This window comes from Scyliorhinus torazame, chromosome 3 (genome assembly GCF_047496885.1).
Source record: "Scyliorhinus torazame isolate Kashiwa2021f chromosome 3, sScyTor2.1, whole genome shotgun sequence".
Classification (NCBI taxonomy): domain Eukaryota; kingdom Metazoa; phylum Chordata; class Chondrichthyes; order Carcharhiniformes; family Scyliorhinidae; genus Scyliorhinus; species Scyliorhinus torazame.
Window position 1 is genome coordinate 34,064,890 of NC_092709.1, and position 20,168 is coordinate 34,085,057.

At 49.4% G+C, this 20,168-nt stretch overlaps 1 protein-coding gene across 2 annotated transcripts in view; it reads left to right on the top strand.

The window, feature by feature from the left end:
- Window positions 1-20,168, top strand: part of jade1 (jade family PHD finger 1) — a 191,883-nt gene that overhangs the window by 23,837 nt on the left and 147,878 nt on the right. The window lies entirely within an intron of this gene.

Here is a 20,168-nt window from a genome sequence, read left to right on the forward strand (position 1 = left end):
GAAGTAAACAATAGTTACAGGAAATTGCAGTCTGCTTCTAGTGAAGGCCTTGAGCTCTAATCTTCATTTATTTGGCTCATAGGGAGTTATTGAACTCACCTCAATGATCGATGGAAAATGGTGCCTCGTGTATTCTATTGTGCTGAGCAACTGCTCTGAATTTATCCATTTGTCAGATTGTTTGTTTTCCCTTTATCACAGAAATAGAGATTAGGAAAACCAAATACGATTAAGAGGGATAAAGGTGTCAGGAAAAGTAAAACAAAATATATTAGTTTTCTTTCAAACTCTTTAACCCTAATTAACATCTCTGAAGGCATGCAATTCCATACTTATAAAATTAAGTTTCAGGACCTTGGTACCAATTATCACTTAACATGCTGTTAAAACCCTCCTACCCCTGAATTCATTCGCTCTAACTTTTTCAGCAATTTTGAGCGCAAAACTGGTGGGCAAGTCCAGCAAGTTCACACAACTGTAGCCACCCCTTGGCCAAATTAATTGGTATGGGGCGCACAGCAGCCTTTGGATTTCTGCGTTTAACTGCGCATGTCTATACTCCAGAAGTTACTATCAAATTTCCTTAGTTCTGAAGGTGAGCACTGTTACTCTGTTTTCAAATTCCATTATATTGAAAGAGAAAGTTGTTCTAAAGGTACAGTTTGCAATTATTATTTCTCTTCATGTTGGCCTTCAGTTTACTATTAACTCGGATGACTGACTTACATTTGTGCCGGTTGCATAATGAAGGAAAGTTAATTAGTGCAAGTGAACTGGTAGCTCAGCCAAGGGTTGGAATGGCTCCTGGATCTGACTGTATAGATAAGTCACTTAACCTGAAATATTATTCAGAGTACCAAAATATGACTTTTGGTACAGCTGCAAAATAGAATTAATAATGCTAAAAGTGCCCAGATGGTAGAAACTGAAATTTTCACTTTACATTTCCGTTGACTTGGTTAAACGTTATGTGCTATTTACAAAAGGTGCAGGTATAATTTCAAACATTTATGAGATGGGAAAGTCTCAAAATCTGAATTTGATCTTCAGGTGTAAATGAAAAGCAGAACATGACTTCAGAAGACTTTTGGGGAGGAAAAAAAGACGCGCAGTAAAAGAACATTTGGCCCAAAAAATCCCCCCCTCTATTCCCCACTGTAAGTGATTGCAATTCAGCCACACTCCTCACTTCCCCCAAGGCTGCCTTTTTCCAGAAATACATCCAACTCTCTTGTGCCTGTGTATACTATACATGGCTTTCGATGGTAACTTGCCCACCTTGTCTATTATTCTTTCTGTGTGGAAATAATTCTGCCTGAATTTACTCCATATTTTCATGTTATATTCCAGAGCATTTAAAACCTTTGTCTTCGGAATGCATTTAAACAAATCCCTTTGGTTTTCAAAATAATCAGCATTTCACCTCATCACCTCTTAACAGGAACACAAACTCAACTTTATCACCGGGACCTTGTTCTACACTGCACCTTCCCAAATACTATGGTTATGGAGACAGCACCACATGTGGTCTGACTGGTACATCGTGGAGTAACCAGATCACCTTCTTTGCATTCTGCCATGGCACTGATGAATCCCTGTGCACTATCTTTTATTGTACACATGCACGGAGCCGATGATAGCAATCTTTCGGCAATAAATTCCAAGTTGTCATTTCCCCGGTTCTTGGTGGTGTTGTCGGGCTAACAAATCCCCACTGTTGTCTCCCCTTCCCAATCTCTGCCTCTCCCACCCCCACCACCCCAATTCTCTTCCTTTCAGGTTTTCCGCTTCCAACTTCCAATGTTTATCCCTCGTTTTTTTCTTCAATCTTGCTGCTCCATCTGTTCTGAGGTACTGACACATCTGTGGTACCTCCCCCCAAATGGCATGCTTTGTGAGTGTTATTAAGTTGAAGAGGAAGGCAAAGGAAGGACCTGCATTTGTATAGTTCTTTTCATGACCACTGGATGTCTCAAAGTGCTTCACAGCCAATGGAATATTTTTTGAAGTGTAGCCACTGTTCTAATGTAGGAAAACCCGGCAGACCGGTTGTGCACAGAAAACCTCAATCTGATAATGACCAGATGCAGTAATTTGTATTTACAAAATCGACTGAGAGATAAATATTGGCCAGGACACGAGGGATACCTCCACTGCTCTTTTTTTTTTGATAAACAATTTTATTAAGACATTTTGGCATAATAAACAACAACAATATAAAACAGTGTGCAAAAAACAATCAATATAGTGCAAGAAAACCAGCTCTCATCCTACAAGTACCAGCCTAACTACCCCCCTAATCTACGTTACCCTAACCCCCCTCCCGCCCTCCCCCTGATGACGATTAATTTTCCGTGAAGAAGTCGATAAATGATTGCCACCTCCGGGCGAACCCTGACAGTGAACTTCTCAAAGCGAACTTAATTTTCTCCAGCTCGCCATATCCAATAGCCAGGCCTCCGACTTCGGGGGTTTTGAGTCCCTCGATGCCAACAGAATTTGTCGCCGGGCTACCAGGGAAGCAAAGGCCAAAACGTCAGCCTCTCTCTCCTCCTGGACTCCCGGGTCCTCCGAAACCCCAAAAATAGCCACCTCTGGACTCATCACCACCCCTGTTTTCAGAACCCGGGACATAACATCCGCGAATCCCTGCCAGTACCCCCTGAGTTTTGGGCATGCCCAGAACATGTGGACATGGTTCGCTGGTCCTCCCGAACATCTGGCGCACCTGTCCCCCAATCCAAAAAATGTACTCATCCGGGCCACTGTCATGTGGGCCCGGTGGACGACCTTGAATTGAATCAGGCTGAGCCTAGTGCATGTTGTGGTCACGTTTACCCTGCTCAACGCCTCCGCCCATAAGCCCTCTTCTATCTCCCCTCCGAGCTCCTCTTCCCACTTAAGCTTCAGCTCCTCGATCTGTGTCTCCTCTGCTCCCATAAGTTCTTCATATATATCCGAGACCCTCCCCTTCCCCACCCAACCACTTGACACTACCCTGTCCTGGATCCCCCTAAATGGCATTCGTGGGAAGGATGGATTCTGTCTGCTTAGAAAGCCCTGCACCTGCAAATACCTGAACTCATTCCCTCTCGCCAGCCTAAATTTCTCCTCTAATGCCCTCATGCTCGGGAAACTCCCTTCCAAGAACAAACCCCCCATCCTCTCAATCCCAGCCCTCCGCCATGCTCGGGAACCCCCCCCCCCACCCTCCGTCCATATTCCCCAGGGCAAACCGGTGATTGTCGCAAATTGGGGACCAAACCGATGCTCTCAATCCCCCCACGTGCCTTCTCCATTGGCCCCAGATCCGCAAAGTCGCCACCACTATAGGGCTGGTGGAGAACCGTGCCGGCGGGAGCGGCAGGGGCGCCGTGACCAGGGCTGCCAAACTGGTGCCCCTGCACGAAGCAGCCTCCATCCGCCCCCAAACCGACCCCGCACCAACCATCCACTTCCTTATCATAGCTATGTTGGCCGCCCAGTAGTAGTTACTAAAGTTTGGCAGCGCCAGTCCCCCTTCCCCTTGGTTACTACCGAGCATCAATCTCTTCACGCGCGGGGACTTTCCCGCCCACACAAATCCCATAATCATTTTATTGACCTTCTTGAAAAAAGACCGCGGAATGAAAAAGGGGAGACACTGGCAGACGAACAAGAATCTCGGGAGGATTGTCATTTTAACCGTCTGCACTCTCCCCGTTAGTGTCAGTGGGAACGCATCACACCTCCGGAACTCGACCCTCCTTTGCTCCACCAACCGAGATAAGTTCAACTTGTGCAGACGGCCCCAGTCCCGCGCTACCTGTATCCCTAAGTATCTAAAACTGTCCCCTACAAGCCTGAACGGCAGCCCCCTCAACCGACCCTCCTGGCCCCTCGCCCGGACTACAAACAACGTTCAGTTTGTACACCGAAAACCGGCCGAATTCCTTCATGATTCCCATGATTTCATCCATCCCAGCCACTGGATCCGTGATGTATAAGAGCAGGTTGTCGGCGTACAGCGAAACTAAGGGTGGCATTCTTCCCGCCCTCCCCCCCCACGCCAGGTGAGAGAATCGCTGGGACGCCGCGCGAGTCGCTCCACGCCGCCCCGACACCCGTACGCGATTCTCCCACCCCCCCGAAACCTGTGCCGCGAGAATCGTGCCGGCCCGCTCGGAGAATCGCCGCAAACGGCGAGCGGTGATTCTCCGGCCCGGATGGGCCGAGCAGCCGGCGGAAAAAATGACAGTCGCGCCGGCGCCATTCATCCCTGATCGCTGCCGGCGGGAACTCTGCGGGAACCCTGGGGGGCGGCCTGTGTGGAGCGGGAGTGGGGCTCCTTCACCGGGGGGCCTCTGATGGGGTCTGGCCCACGACCGGGGCCCACCTGAACACCGACCCCATGTTGGGTCGGGGCCGGCGCGCGTAAGAAGTTCCCCGCGCATGCGCAGAGTTGAGCTGCCCCAACTGCGCGTGCACGCGCTGGCGCGGCACCCATTTTGCGCCACGTAAGGAGGCTGGAGCGGCGTGAACCGCTCCAGCGCCGTGCTGGCCCCCTGTGGGGGCCAGAATAGGTCATGCCTGGGCCATGTTCACGTCGGCGTTCACGACGGCGCGAACACTTGGCCTCAATATCGGCGAATCTCGCCCTCTATGTTCCACCCCTCCCCGTACCAGCCCCTTCCAACCCCTAGAAGTTCCCAGGGCAATTTCCAGCAGCTCTATTGCTTGCGCAAACAGCAGTCGGGAGAGGGGGCACCCCTGCCTTGTCCCACGGTACAGCCTAAAATAGTCAGATGTCCTCCTATTCGTTCCCACACTCGCCTCTGGAGCCTGGAACAACAGTCTGACCCAGTCGATAAAGCCCTCCCCGAACCCAAATCGTCCCAGCACCTCCCATAAATAGTCCCACTCAACCCGGTCAAAAGCCTTTTTGGCATCCATTGCCTCAACTACCTCTACCTCCCTACTCTCTGGGGGCATCATGATCACATTCAGCAGCCTTCTTAGGTTGACCACCAGTTGCCTGCCCTTGACGAACCCGGTCTGATCTTCCATAATAACGTCCGGCACACAGTCCTCAATTCCAGCAGCCAAGAGCTTGGCCAGTATTTTAGCACCTACGTTGAGCAGAGAGATCGGCCTATGGGACCCACATGCCTCCGGGTCTTTGTCCCGTTTCAATATCAGGGAGATGGTGGCCTGTGACATCGTCGGGGGTAGCACCCCTCTGTCTCTTGCCTCATTAATAACCCTAACTAGCACCGGCCCCACTATCTCAGAGAACCTTTTGTAAAACTCCACCGGGTACCCATCCGTCCCCGGGGCTTTACCCCACTGCATGGCCCTCAAGCCCCTCAATATTTCTTCAGTCCAGATCGGGGCCCCCAACCCGTCTACCAGTCCCCTGCCCACGTTTGGGAAGGTCAGTCCATCCAGAAAGCGCCTCATCCCCTCAACCCCCTGGGGTTGGGGGGTGGGGGGGGGGGGGGGGGGGGGGTGGGGGGGGAGAGGGGTGGTGGGGGGGGGGGGGGGTGCTCCGAGATGTAAAGCTTACTATAGAAGTCCCTGAACACCTTGTTCAGCCCTGCCGGATCCCCTGCCTAGTTTCCCCCCCCCGTCGACTACCTTCCCTATTTCCCTGGCCGCCTCCCTCTTCCTCAGTTGCTGTGCCAGCATTCTACTGGCTTTGTCCCCGTGCTCGTAAATCGCACCCCTCACCTTCCTAAGCTGCTCCACAGCCTTACCCGTGGACAACACCCCAAACTCAGTCTGTAGCCTTCGTCGTTCCCTCAATAGCTCTGCCGTCGGGGTCTCTGCATATCTCCTGTCTGTCTGTAAGATCTCCCTTACCAGTCGGTCCATTTCTGCCCTGTCCGTCCTGTCCCTATGTGCTCTAATCAAAATCAGCTCCCTTCTCACCACTGCCTTCAGCGCCTCCCAAAGCAGCGCAGCTGAGACTTCCCCTGTGTCATTGGCCTGCAGGTAGTTTTGCATACATTTCCTCACCCTCTCACACACCGCCTCGTCCGCCAACAACCTCCACTGCTCTTATTTGAAATCGTGCCAGAAGATCTTTTACATCCCGCTGAGAGGGTAGACGGGTCCAAGGTTTAATGTTTCGTCTGCAAAATGGTACCTCCAGCAGTGCGGCGCTCCCTCAGTAATGTACTGAGGTGTCAGCCTTGATTTTGTCCTCAGGTCCTGAAGTGGGACTTGAAACCAGACTTTGTGACTCAGAAACATTAGGAGAAACACTATAATGATGCCCTCACCTCACACAGCAGATAGATGTTTTGAAGTAAATCTGTGCACATGGGAAAAATATTGCAAATGATAAGAAACAAGTTTGTTATCGTATGTCTAACACCTACAGTTTCCCACAGGCTGCAGATAGGTAGGATGGCACATTTAACTCAAAATAACTTTATTCCCCGAAGTTCGAAAAAGTCATAAAGTTAAACAATCGTCTCACTGGCATCTGAATTCTGAAGTGGGATTGTCCATCAATTCACTGAATTCATAATTCAGTCCAGTTGAGTAGCTATTCCACTTTGATAAAGATTTTGTTCCATTGTACCTGTAGACTGGTGTCAGAGAAAAATGTATTTGGAGACCATAGACTGAACTTTGTGATGGGGATGGGAGAAGGCCTTGTTTTATAACCTCCAGCTGTTCATTAATGAGCAATAATAGAATCTACTTTCCGATGTGCAGCCGAATGTCCTCTAGTATTTTATTCCAACTATAGCATGAAATTTGCCTCTTTGTTTAACCAGTGCATGACGGAATAATCTGATTATTGTGCTGCTGCCAAGGTCACATAGTTGATGATTTTGACTGCCTCTTCAATTAAGTACAAATGTGTTGAATTTTATTGGCGAAGAAATCTGACTTCTAGGGCGGACGGTGGCACAGTGGTTAGCACTGCTGCCTCACAGCGCCAGGGACCCGGGTCCGATTCAGACTTGGGTGACTGTGTGGAGTTAGAACGTTCTCCCCATCTCTGTGTCGGTTTCCAGGGGCTCCTGTTTCCTCCCACAGTCCAAAATGTGCCGTTTAGATGGATTGGCCATGCTAAATTGGCCCTGAGTATACAACGGTTAGATGGGGACCCCGGGGAAAGGGTGGGAGATTGGTCCTAGGTTGGGTACTTGTTTCAGAGGGTCGGTGCAGACTTGATGGGCCGAGTGGCCTCCTTCTGCACTGTAGGGATTCTATCTATGATTCTATGAATACTGGTGGGATAAAGAATGCCCAAAGCTTGGGTGTGATCAAGAGTCAGATGATGATGGCCTGAGAGGGGGTTGATTTGACTGCATCACAATCATAATCAGAGTATCAAAGTTCGAGTGGTTTATAATGTTTATTTGAACCCTGGAGATAAGATAGCAACCATGTAGTCACTTCCCGATATCCCTTTTTACTTGTGTGTCTGTAGTGACTGTGTTTATTGCACTTTTTGTGAGCTCCATATGATTTTGATGTGATGGGAATCTGACACCATAGATGGCTGATTAGTTTATTGACACGATCTGCTTTTCATTTACTGAGACAATATGTACATTTGTAGTTTAATTGTGGAGAAGAATAGCCTCTGTTTGTGCTGCATCTCTGAGCATTGGTGGTGGGAAGAATCAGGTTTTCATGGTGGGTAAGCTGGGGAGGAACAAGGATTCAATTGAAGCAACCTAAGTAGGTCCGAAGATTTGTCGGAGCGAACATTTAAAATAAAATCTGTTACTGTTAGAGTATGTGTGCATATTGTTTCTTTCCATATGAGCCATATCAAGTCGAGTGCAACTCCCCATGCTTTTTATCATTCCTTTTGAAGCCACTATTCAATTCTCTTCTAAAAATAATTTATGGACTGCCTTGTGGACTGTGGAGTATTTCACATTGTAACCACCCTCTGTGCAAATTTTTTTCAACTTTTCCTTTAATTCTTTTTATGATCATTTAAAATTTTTGCCCTCGCACCAACTAAAGAAACCAACTAACACTAGTATTGCAATCTTTCAAAACCTTGAAAACTTTATATAGTTGCCCCGTTCAAAAAAAATGTAGCATTGCAAGTTTCCCTGGGGGGCTTGAGGGCCATGCAGTGGGGTAAAGCCCCGGGGCCGGATGGGTACCTGGTGGAGTTTTACAAAAAGTTCTCTGAGATAGTGGGGCCAGTGCTGGTTAGGGTTTTCAATGAGGCAAGAGACAGAGGGGTGCTACCCCCGACGATGCCACAGGCCACCATCTCCCTGATATTGAAACGGGACAAAGACCCGGAGGCATGTGGATCCTATAGGCCGATCTCTGCTCAATGTAGATGCTAAAAGGAGGAAATATCCTAGTGAATCTATTTTTATTTTTTAAAATTTAGTGTACCCAATTCATTTTTTCCAATTAAGGGGCAATTTAACGTGTCCAATCCACCTACTCTGCACATCTTTGTGTTGGGGCGAAACCCACGCAAACATGGGGAGAATGTGCAAACTCCACACGGACAGTGGCCCAGGGCCGGGATTCAAACCTGGGACCTCGGCGCCGTGAGGCTGCAGTGCTCACCACTGTGCCACCGTGCTGCCCTCTAGTGAATCTATTCTGCACACTTCCTGTAATTTGTCTTTTTTTCCCAATTAAGGGTCAATTTAGCATCGCCAAGCCACCTACACTGCACATCTTTGGGTTGCAGAGGTGAGATCCATGCAGACACGGGGACTATAATTTGTCTTGTAATATATTTTTGAAAATTGAAGTAAAATGCTTTACCATATGCCACCCATGCTTCACTATTTTCTAATTCATTCTTGGTATGTGAGTGTCACTGACAAGGTTAACATTTGTTGCCCATCCCTAATTGCCCTTGAACTGGGTGGCTTTCCTTTATAATCTTTATTAGTGTTAGAAGTAGGTTTACATTAACACTGCAATGAAGTTACCGTGAAAATCCCCGAGTCGCCACACTCCGGCGCCTGTTCGGGTACACGGAGGGAGAATTCAGAATGTCCAGTTCACCTAACATAGGTCGTTTTGGGGGGGGTGGGAGGCGGCAGTGGTGCAGTTAAGAGACAACCGCTTCGCTGTGAGTCTGGAGACGCACATAGGTCAAACTGGGTGAGAACAGCAGATTTCATCCCCTGAAGGGCTTAATGAATGTTAGTATTTACGATAACTTTGTAGTTTCATGGTCACCATTACTGAGACAGATTTATTTATTAATTGAATTAAAATTCCCCCCCCCCCCCCCCGCCCAATCCCTGCTTACCCCACTCCACCCACCCTCGCAGCGCCCTCATGCTCCTGAAGAAGAATGAAGGAATTCCCTACCGTACTAGTGTTTAAAGTTCTATATTTCAGAAGCAAGAAGCGGATCTTGACGAGCTTTATGTTTTTGCTATGTCCTGATGTGTTCTCTCATTCTAATGTTGCGTTCCAGTGACCTGTTAAAATGCTGAGATAGTGGTTTTAAAAATGGCACTAACCAAATGTTAAAAGTTAGGAAATGTTGCAAGTCATTCCTGTATGCCTCCTGAAAAAGTTGTGCTTGCTTTCCCAAAGTGTGTAATTCCCAATGCTTGCTTCATTGACTGAGAATGGGTTACTCAGAGGTATTGTACCAACAAAGCGATGTTACATGGCTGGCACACTTACGCGTGTGATGTCGACCAAGAGCAGAATGATAATTTGACTTTGAGACATTGCATTTTCAATTCTCTACCTGCTATGTGATCTCCGTTGAGGATAGGTATCTGTTCTTGTCACTTCATTGCTAGTGGTTCCAAATCTGTTGAAATGACTGCATGAAAATGACGTAGTTGCACCCTCTTGCCCTGAAGGATTTGCATTGATAATTGTACTGGAATCTGGCAAACTCTAAAAATAGCTGGGCCTGTTGCTGCTGTCCCTGGAGTATTAACACTTTCGAACCCTGGAATGAAAATACATCAGAACGTATTTCAGAATGTCGAGAGCGTCGGGAGTGTGAGGAAGACCACACGGGCAGCCTCAAGAATTTAAACATGTGCCTCATCCAGTGGTGTCCAGGATCTAGCTACCTGTGTGATTGAGAGCAAAATCTGCCAGGTTGGATGAGAAAACTGCCCATGGCAGCGCATTGCAGGAGATCATTCAAATGAAGAGAGTGAAAAGGAATGTGGTAGGAACAAGGGACAGTCTAGGCCGGGGTGAGGAGGGGCTAGCTACTGTTCCCTGCACTGGGTAACCGCGAGTTTCAAAGCTCATGTTGCCTGCTCATTGCCAGAGACAAGGACATCTTCTCACAGCTGGAGAAGATCTCAGAGTGGGAGGATCCAGTTGTTTCAGCACAGGTAGGATCTAGTGACATAGGTAGAACTGCTGAGAGAGCATGAGGTGAGGGGACCAAAATTGAAAGGCAAAACCTCACAGATATCTTTACCGGAACCTCATGCAATTGATATAGGGGAAAACTGATTTGAAGGTTAATTGCCTGACTGTAAGAGTGGTGCAGGAGGCAGGAGTTTTGATTCATGGAGCCCAGTACCGTGGATCAAGGGAGCTCTGTCTTTGAGATGGGCCCCATTTAAGTTGGGCTGGGATTAGAGTCCGCACAAATCAAACAGGGTTTAAAACAAATGAAAGGAGTGGGAAGATTCAGGAAACATTAAATTCAAAAGCAATGGAGAAATGACGAGGATTTGGAGCAAGAGTAACGATTTGAAATTAAGCAGAATGGTACTTTTGTAAGGGCCACGAAGAATCCAGCACGAGTTTTAAGGATACAAAGTAATAACATTTATTTACTATAATAATATATACATAACAGTAGCAGTAACTTCCCTTGCTACCTTCTCCTTCCTGCTGGTTCCTGAACTGGCCAGCTTATTTATACTAGGAGTTTCTCCGCCCCCCTCATTGGGGAAGTTCATACTCCCATAGGATTGTGGGATAGTCATTAGTCCCCAGCCTGTCGTAAGTAGGCAGGTTATAACATCCCTCCCCCCCAAAGTCCAAGGAATCCACCGAAGACCCTGGCGAAGGAAGGCGTCAAACTCGTTTGGCCGCAGGCCGGACGCCATTTGCACGCGGCGCTGGATCAGGCGGCGTGTAACGAGACGGAGACCGGCGCTTCCGTGATGAACGGCGCGGTTGTACATCCACGGCCTGTGGACCCGAGGATTCCCCCTCTGATGCATCCTGTGTCTCCATCTCGGAGTCAGAGTCTGCTGCCTCCGTCATGTCAGCGTCTCTATCTCCATTCGGTCCCGTAACGACCTGCGCAGGCTTCGAGTGAGGCACCAGTGGAAGATTTTGCGGACTACCTTCCCTTGTCTCTGGTCTTTGCGGCTGTTGAAATGAGCTCCGGGGACGGGGAATCTTTTGAGGGGATGATCTTCTGGACTGGACGTGGTATACGTGTTTTCGCTGGAGACGACCCTGGGCTTGCACTTGGTAAGTTATAGGGCCCGTTTGGCGAAAGATTACACCAGGAACCCATTGGGCACCACCAGCAAAATTCCGCACGAATACTGGGTCACCGGGTGCAAACTGCCGAATCGGACGATGCCGAGACAATCCCTGTCCCTGCCGTTCTTGTGCGCGGCGTACTTTTGCGCCAATGTCCGGGAAGACCATACTAAGGCGGGTGCAAAGTCTTCGGCCCATTAGGAGTTCTGCGGGAGCTACCCCAGTCACTGCATGGGGGGTGGTCCTGTACGTAAACAAAAAGCGAGCCAGTCTCGTGTCCATTGATCCGGAAGACTGCTTCTTTAAGCCTCTTTTAAATGTTTGCACTGCACGCTCTGCCAACCCATTTGAAGCCGGGTGGTAAGGGGCAGTGCGGATATGGCGGATGCCGTTCATCTTTGTAAACCTAGCAAACTCCTCACTCGTGAATGGAGTGCCATTATCCGTGACCAGCACCTCGGGGAGGCCATGCATACTAAATGATAAACGCATCTTTTCAATTGTTGCGCAGGACGTTGTCCCCTGCATCTTATGCACCTCCAGCCATTTGGACTGGGCGTCAATTAGTAGAAGGAACATGGATCCCTGAAAAGGGCCTGCGAAATCTGCATGTAAGCGTGCCCAAGGCCGCCCTGGCCATTCCCAGTGATGTAGGGGCGCGGCCGGCGGAAGCTTCTGATGCTCCTGGCAAATGGAGCAGTTTTGGGCCACCCTCTCAATGTCGGTGTCGAGGCCTGGCCACCAGACAAAACTCCGGGCCAACATTTTCATCTTGGTCACGCCCGGATGCCCATTGTGCAAGTCTGATAATATCAGCTCCTGGCCTTTTTCCGGGACAATCACACGCGTCCCCCACAAGAGGATGCCGTCTTCCACGCTGAACTCTGACAGCTTGGAGGGAAATGCCCGCAACTCGCCTGGGAGATGTCTATGCTGCCCACCATACAGGACTATGTGCCGAACCTTTGACAAGACTGGCTCCGTCTGGGTCCACTCACGGATCTGTGATGCCGTGACAGGCAAGGTGTCCATAAAATTTAGGGTTGTAACCACCTCACCGGTCGTGGGGGTCGACATGGGGCCGGTCGATAAAGGCAATCGGCTCAGTGCGTCGGCATTTGCTATCTGCGTACCTGGTTTGTGCTCCAGAGAATACTCATATGCAGCAAGCAACAAAGCCCAGCGCTGGATCCGTGCAGAAGCAATGGGCGGTATTGGCTTATCCTCTCTGAAGAGTCCCAGCAGGGGCTTATGATCAGTCACGATAGTGAAATGGCGGCCGTACACATACTGGTGGAAGCGTTTCACCGCGAAAACCACTGCCAGGCCCTCCTTCTCGATCTGCGCGTACTTTTTCTCCGCTGCAGTCAATGTGCGGGAGGCGAAAGCTATCGGTCGCTCGGCCCCGTTCTCCATCTTGTGGGACAGGACGGCCCCAATACCATACGGGGATGCATCACATGTGACGAGCAAAGGCTTTCCCGGATCATAGTGGGTTAGTAACCCAGACGACGACAATTGTTGCTTTACCCGCCGGAAAGCGGTTTCTTGCGGCTGACCCCAAACCCAGGTGTGATTTTTCTTTAGCAGCAGGTGCAAGGGGGGCAGCGTAGTTGCCAGATTGGGGAGGAACTTCCCGTAATAGTTTACGAGACCGAGAAAAGAACGAAGATGCGAAGTGTCAGTCGGGGTGGGGGCATGTTGAATTGCACGCACCTTCTCTGCGACGGGGTGCAGACCCTCGCGGTCCACCCGATAACCTAGGTAGACTACTTCTTTTGCCTGAAATACGCACTTTGTGTGACGTAAACGGACTCCAGCCTCCGAAAGGCGTCTAAGGACAGCCTCCAGATTTTCCAAATGCCCTTGCTCCGACGTCCCTGTAATCAACACGTCATCTAGGTAGACAGCCACACGTGGTAAACCTCTCAAAATGCCCTCCATAACACGTTGAAAAATTGTGCAGGCAGAGGATACTCCAAAGGGCAACAGTGTATATTCATACAGGCCCCGGTGTGTGTTAATTGTTACATATGGTCGGGAGGCAGGGTCCAGCTCCAACTGCAGGTAGGCGTGACTCATATCTAATTTTGTGAATCAGAGTCCACCTGCAAGTTTCGCGTAGAGACCCTCTATGCGAGGCATTGGGTATCGGTCGAGTCGGGAAACTGTTTTCACTGTAAGTTTATAGTCGCCACACAAGAGAACTGTGGCATCTGGCTTCATTACTGGTACAATTGGTGCTGCCCAGTCAGCAAAACGGACGGGCCTGATAATACCCAAACTCTCCAAACGAGTGAGCTCCCCTTCTACCTTCTCGAGCAAAGCGTAAGGCACTGGGCGCGCCCGGAAATAGCGCGGCGTGGCTCCTGGTTCAACTTGGATACGGGCTACGGCCCCTTTTATTTTCCCCAAACCAGGCTGGAATACCTCTGGGTATCGTCCTAGCACCTCAGTCAACCCTCCAGAAACTGTTTGGAGGATGTGCTGCCATTGCAACCGCAAATGGCGCAACCAGTCCCGACCCAACAGGCTGGGCCCATGGCCACGCACTACGATAAGTGGGAAACGCCCCTCCTGGCGTCCATAGACAACAGGAGTCATTGTAGTTCCTGCAATGTCCAGTGGTTCCCCCGTGTAGGTGGCCAACCTGGCCTGTGAGTCAGTTAATGTAAGGGTCTGCATACCCTGCTTGATGCGGTCGAATGTCCTCTGGGCGATCACGGTGACCGCTGCGCCAGTATCCAACTCCATCTCCAGCGGGTGGCCATTGACCCGTACTGTCACCTTAATGGGGGCCACACGGGGAGCTGCCACACAATGCAGCTGCAGGCAGTCGTCCTCCGTCTCCACGTCCTCAGGAGTGGTCGCCGCAGGTTCATCCACATGGAAGGTACGGCCTCTGGGCTGGTCCCAGTTACGGCCCCTGGGCTGGTCCCAGTTTCGGTCGGAACGACGGCGCCTCTGGCGTCCCCAGGACCGCCGTCCGCGACGGGGTCGGCGCCTACAAGTCTGACACGGACATGGCTCCTCATCCATTGGCTCTGGAGAAGGCTCCCTTCGGGGAGGAATGTCCGATGGCCACTGGCGTCGGTCCGGTCGTTGCCTCTCCCAAGGTACCGCAGGAGTGCGGGAGGACGTTTTTGGGCGGAAAGGGTTGCGCCCCAAGGCATGCACTTCCATTCCCTGTAGCTCCTGTACTCCTCGCTCTGCGCTCTCTCGGGACAAGACTATTTGTATTGCCTGTTGAAAAGTCAATGTTGGCTCCGCTAACAACTTTCTCTGGGTTGCTGCATTGTTAATACCGCAAACCAAACGGTCGCGTAACATTTCTGACAAGGTCTCACCATAGTCACAGTATTCCGCAATCCCTTGTAGCCTGGATAAAAAATCGGCAAGGGATTCTCCAGGGGTCCTCTCAGCGGTATTAAACCGGTAACGCTGGACTATCGTGGACGGGGTTGGGTTAAAGTGTTGCCCCACTATATTCACAAGTTCGTCAAACGTTTTGGTGTCCGGCGCAGCTGGGTACGTAAGGCTCCTAATCATCCCAAACGTATGCGGCCCGCAGGCGGTGAGCAATATGACCACCTGGCGCTCGTTTTCAGTGATATTGTTTGCCCGGAAATAGTAACGCATCCGTTGTGTGTACTGGTTCCAGCTTTCCAGCGCAGCCTCAAAAACATCCAAACGTCCGTACAGAGGCATGGTATAATAGAAAACAACTTCCAACCTGTATCCAACAAAAATCCAGGGAGGTGGCTTCAGCAGTGTAGACAGCTATTCACTTTTACCTTCGTCGCCAGTTTTGTAAGGGCCACGAAGAATCCAGCACGAGTTTTAAGGATACAAAGTAATAACATTTATTTCCTATAATAATATATACATAACAGTAGCAGTAACTTCCCTTGCTACCTTCTCCTTCCTGCTGGTTCCTGAACTGGCCAGCTTATTTATACTAGGAGTTTCTCTGCCCCCTCATTGGGGAAGTTCATACTCCCATAGGATTGTGGGATAGTCATTAGTCCCCAGCCTATCGTAAGTAGGCAGGTTATAACAGGTACAGAGAGTTTACCGAAGATACTGCGAGATGTAGTTCCTCCTCATCTCAGTTTTAAATCTACCGCCTCTCAACCTACATTGGTGACCTCTCGTTCTAGATTGCCCCACAAGGGGAAACATTTGGTCTGCGTTACTTTATCAATCCCATTTAGCATTTTATACACCTTGATCAGATCCTCTCTCATTCTTCTAAACTCCAGCGAGTATAAGCCCAAACTGTTTAATCTCTCCTCATACGTCAACCCCATCATCCCCGGAATCAATCTGGTGAACCTCCTCTGAAATGCCTCCAATGCCACCACATCCTTCCTCAAATACGGGGACCAAAACTGGATGCAATAGTCCAGATGTGGTCTCACCAACACCGTATACAATTGCAACAACACTTCTCCACGTTTATACTCCAGTCCTTTTGCAATAAATGCTAAAAATTAATTTGCCTTTTTTATTACATGCTGTACCTGCATACCGACTTTCTGAGATTCATGAATAAAGCCACGCAGATCGCTCTGCCCAGATGCATTTTGAACCTTCTTTCCATTTAGATAATTGCCGTTCTATTTTTTCGGCTAAAATTGATAACCTCACACTTATCCACATTAAACTCCATCTGCCAAATATTGGCCCATTCTCCTACCCTATCTAAAGCAGTCTGTGAACTCTTTAGAACATAGAACATAGAACTTGCAGTGCAGAAGGAGGCCATTTGGCCCATCGAGTCTGCACCGGCCCTTGGAAAGAGCACCCCACTTAATCCCCACATCTCCACCCTATCCCTGTAACCCCACCTAGCCTTTTTGGACACTAAGGGCAATTTAGCATGGCCAATCCACCTAACCTGCACATCTTTGGACTGTGGGAGGAAACCGGAGCACCCAGAGGAAACCCACGCACACACAGGGAGAAGTGCAGACTCCGCACAGACAGTGACCCAAGCCAAGAATTGAACCTGGGACCCTGACACTGTGAAGCAACTGTGCTAACCACTGTGCTACCGTGCTGCCCACAATCCTCTTCACTACCTGCTTTCCCATCTATTTTAATATCATCTACAGATTTTGCTATATTACACTCTATCCCTGCTTTCAGATCATTTATATAGATTGTAAACAGTTGAGGTTTGAGGACTGACCCCTGCGGCACCCCGCTCATTACAGTTCACCAGCCAGAGAAGGACCCATTTATCCTAACCCTCTGCTTTCTGTCAATCAGCCAATCCGCAATCCAATCTAGTACTTGACCCCCAATCCCCTGCAATCTCACCTTCTGGATCAGTCTTTTATGCAGCACCTTGTCAAATGCCTTCTGGAAGTCTAGATATGCCACATCCACAGGTTCCCCATTATCCACCTTGCTGGTTACATCCTCAAAGTTAAAGAGGTTTAAAATGTTGCCAAAGATTTGCAAGACAGAGGATTGGGAGGACCTTAAAATTCACAGAGGATGACCAAAAAATTCATAAAGGAAGAGAAAAAAGATATGAGAGTAAGCCACCTGGAGACTAAAAACAGATTGTAGAAACCGCTATAGGTATTCAAAAAGAGATTAATGAGAATAAAAATGAGGCTCTCGGAGGTAGAGACAGAAGACATTCTAACAGGGAATAAGGAAATGACAGACATTAAATGAATGCTTTGTACCTGTCTTCCTGGTGGAAGGTGCACAAACTTTCCAGAATTAGCAGAAAAATAAGGTAGTCATGAAAACAAGGAACTGAAGGATATTGCCAAAAAAAAAGAAATGGAGAAATTAATGGTACTAAAAGTTAATAAATTCCTCAGAGTGGCTGCAGCGATAATCAGTGCATTGGTTTTGAACTTTCAGACTAGCCTAGATTCTGGAAACACAACCCCACTATTCAAGAAAGGAGGGAGAGACAATGCTAAATTATGGGTCAATTGGCCTGTCTGTCATCAATAGAAAAGAAAATGATAGGATCAGTTATTAGGGTCCAGCAAGAGGATGATTCAGAAATCACAATACGATTAGGCCGAGTCAGCACAGAATTGTTAATGGAAAGAGTGTTTGATAAATCTTTTGGAGTATTCTGTTGTAACTAATCAGGTGGATAAGGGAGAACCAGTGGATGTAAAGTATTTGGATTTTCCCAAAGCATTAGGTAAGGTACCACTCACATGATTATTACACAAAATTAGGATTCATGGGACTGGGTCTAATATATTAACATGTTTTTAAGATTGTCCAATTGTCTGCAGAACCAGTGGGAATTCACACTGGTCCAGAACAAGTCTGGGGCAACATGGCGTGTACATGTAGGCATTTACCTGAAGAAGGCCTGGGGCAGCTCGCGGTGATGAAGACAAGATGGGGCTCTCTAGCGACTGGACTCTGAAGCACCACATGCAGCATTGGGTGGGTGGAACATCGACTATATGGATCCTCTCTGCACAAGGAGTGGGGGGAGGTTGGGTTGTAGGGTAAAGAGAGAGATTCCGTGGGGGTCGTAGAAAGGTTGAGGCTGGTATGGGAGGGGAAGGCGAGAAGGGTCATGTTGGAATGCGGGTGGAGGGAGGTGGTTGTGCAAGTGTGAAGGGGCATGGGGGGTGTAGAGGGGAAGGGCTTCAGACGGAGGGGTCAGTGGAGTCAATGGAGGATTAAGGGAGCAGTGGAAGCCGTAGAGTGGGAGGATGAGGGCGTGGCAATGTCAAGTGAAGGGTCGCTTAAGGTTGTTGGAGGTGATGTGGAAGGTGATGTGGATTCGGGAGGGTCGGCAGGATGAGGGGGGCACATCTATTTTAACGGAGGTGGCCTGTTCGGAAAGGTAGGGGACATCAACATTTCCCTTCGTAGGATGGAAGGTTATGGGCGAGGGTGACTGGGGAGGTCGAAAGTGATTCCTTTGTGTGGGGAGGGTGGGGGTGTGTGGAGGGTGTGGGTGACGGGGAGGGGAAAGGGTGTTAGACTGGATTTCAAATGTTACTAGCACCATGGCTGCAGGCAACAATGCAGAGCCTTGTGGTGGAGATCTCGAGACGCTGCAGGGGAGTTGGGTCATCTGGGGTCGGCGGAGATGCAATTCAGTTCAACTGGACAACTGAAAGGGGAACTTAGCATGTAGCACTTACAGTGCTAGGCCCTTGGGACAGATCAGTGTGTGAAGAGCAAAGGCTCAGTGTGTGCTGGAGACCTCTTGCACATGTCCGCTACGGTCCTGGCAAATACCTTTGCCTTGCTGCACATGCCTGCTTCCGCAGGACATGGGGTGCCACTCGGAAGAGGTTGGGTGCAGGAGGCCTTCGCACAAGCTTAACTAAACCACAAAAGACATGATTAAATTGCAAGTGAATTAGGTTTATAAAAGGGTGTTATTTGTACCAATTAAAGTGCACCCGTACAACCAAACGCAAATTCAGACCTTCTAAATTTTTTGTTCCTGACCACTTCTTCTAAGTGCTCCCCAACATCTGAAGCAGTGGTGGAGGCAGCTTGCAGACTAGCTTGCCCTGTTGTCTTGAGTGACCTTGGCAGCCATCCTCTGGAGACCCAAGGAATGGACAGTCCCTGCTTATTCTGGCTTCTCCCTCTGTGGTGACAGAGAACAAGGCTGAAAGGGTCTCTGGTAAAGGGGATTCTGAGGGATCGCGTACCCTCAGAGATTCCTGAGTGGAGGTCCAGGGGTGTCCAATGGCCACACGTCCACCTTTGGGTGCCCGAAGGCCTCAGCCTGACTCCATGAGGGGAAGGGGCAACTGGAGGGAAATCATGGTGCCCTGAGCCCCTCTTGCATAGCCACAGCAAAAGCTCACCCGTGGCTTCAGTGATGGTGTGAATGTCTGCGTGCATCTCTGACAGAATCTGCTGGATTAGATTCTCCATGGAGTTAGCCACCCTTCCCATGGAGACCTCTATATGTGCACAGGTTGGCACTACTTCATCAGACAGCAGACAGATGGTTTCCTCTGCCTCACGTGCCACGCTGTTGCGGACCTCCGACACCTCTGCCTGATTTTCCCTTGTCTCGTGCTGCCTCTGCATCATCCCTTGGAAGGCCAATTCCAGGGGCACATCATCGAACCCGGACATCGCAGATGCCTCTTCCTTAGCACTCCTCCAGTGAGCTAGGACGACCCTGCCTCCGACTGCTGTGGACGCGTGTCCATCCAATGACCACTATCACGTGAGAGCCTTCCTAAACTAGAAGTAATACTCACAGAGGTGTATGTCCCTGGGCTGGTGGATAGTGCTGGTGGCTGCTGTGATGCCACTGCAGATGCGCTGTATTCATCAGCAATGTCCTGGTCCCTCGGCCTGTGTGCGGGCTGCACAGGGATTCCTGAGTCTTGGGCCTTGCCTTCTTTCTGGTGGCACCTGTAAGTGAGAGGGTGAGATCCTGCATGTGCTGCCTCCAACATGGAGGCACCCGTGACTCTTCAGTTTCTATGAGACTCATGCATCCTTCCTGGATGGAGGCTGCAGGCTACTCTCTCCATCTCTGATGGACTTGTTTCCCCCCCCCCCTCGGCCAGTTGGGCTGTACGCTCCTTAAAGTTGGTCAGTTTTGTAAGTGAGGTTGACTCCCTCACATTTTTTCTGTCTCTCTTCTATTGTGGCTTAACTTATCCTATCAAAGAGAGAAGATGGGGTTGTGAGCAACTGGGTTTCAGTTATCTTTCTCATGCTTCCGATCTTACAAATAACCCACTGGATTGTGTACCGTC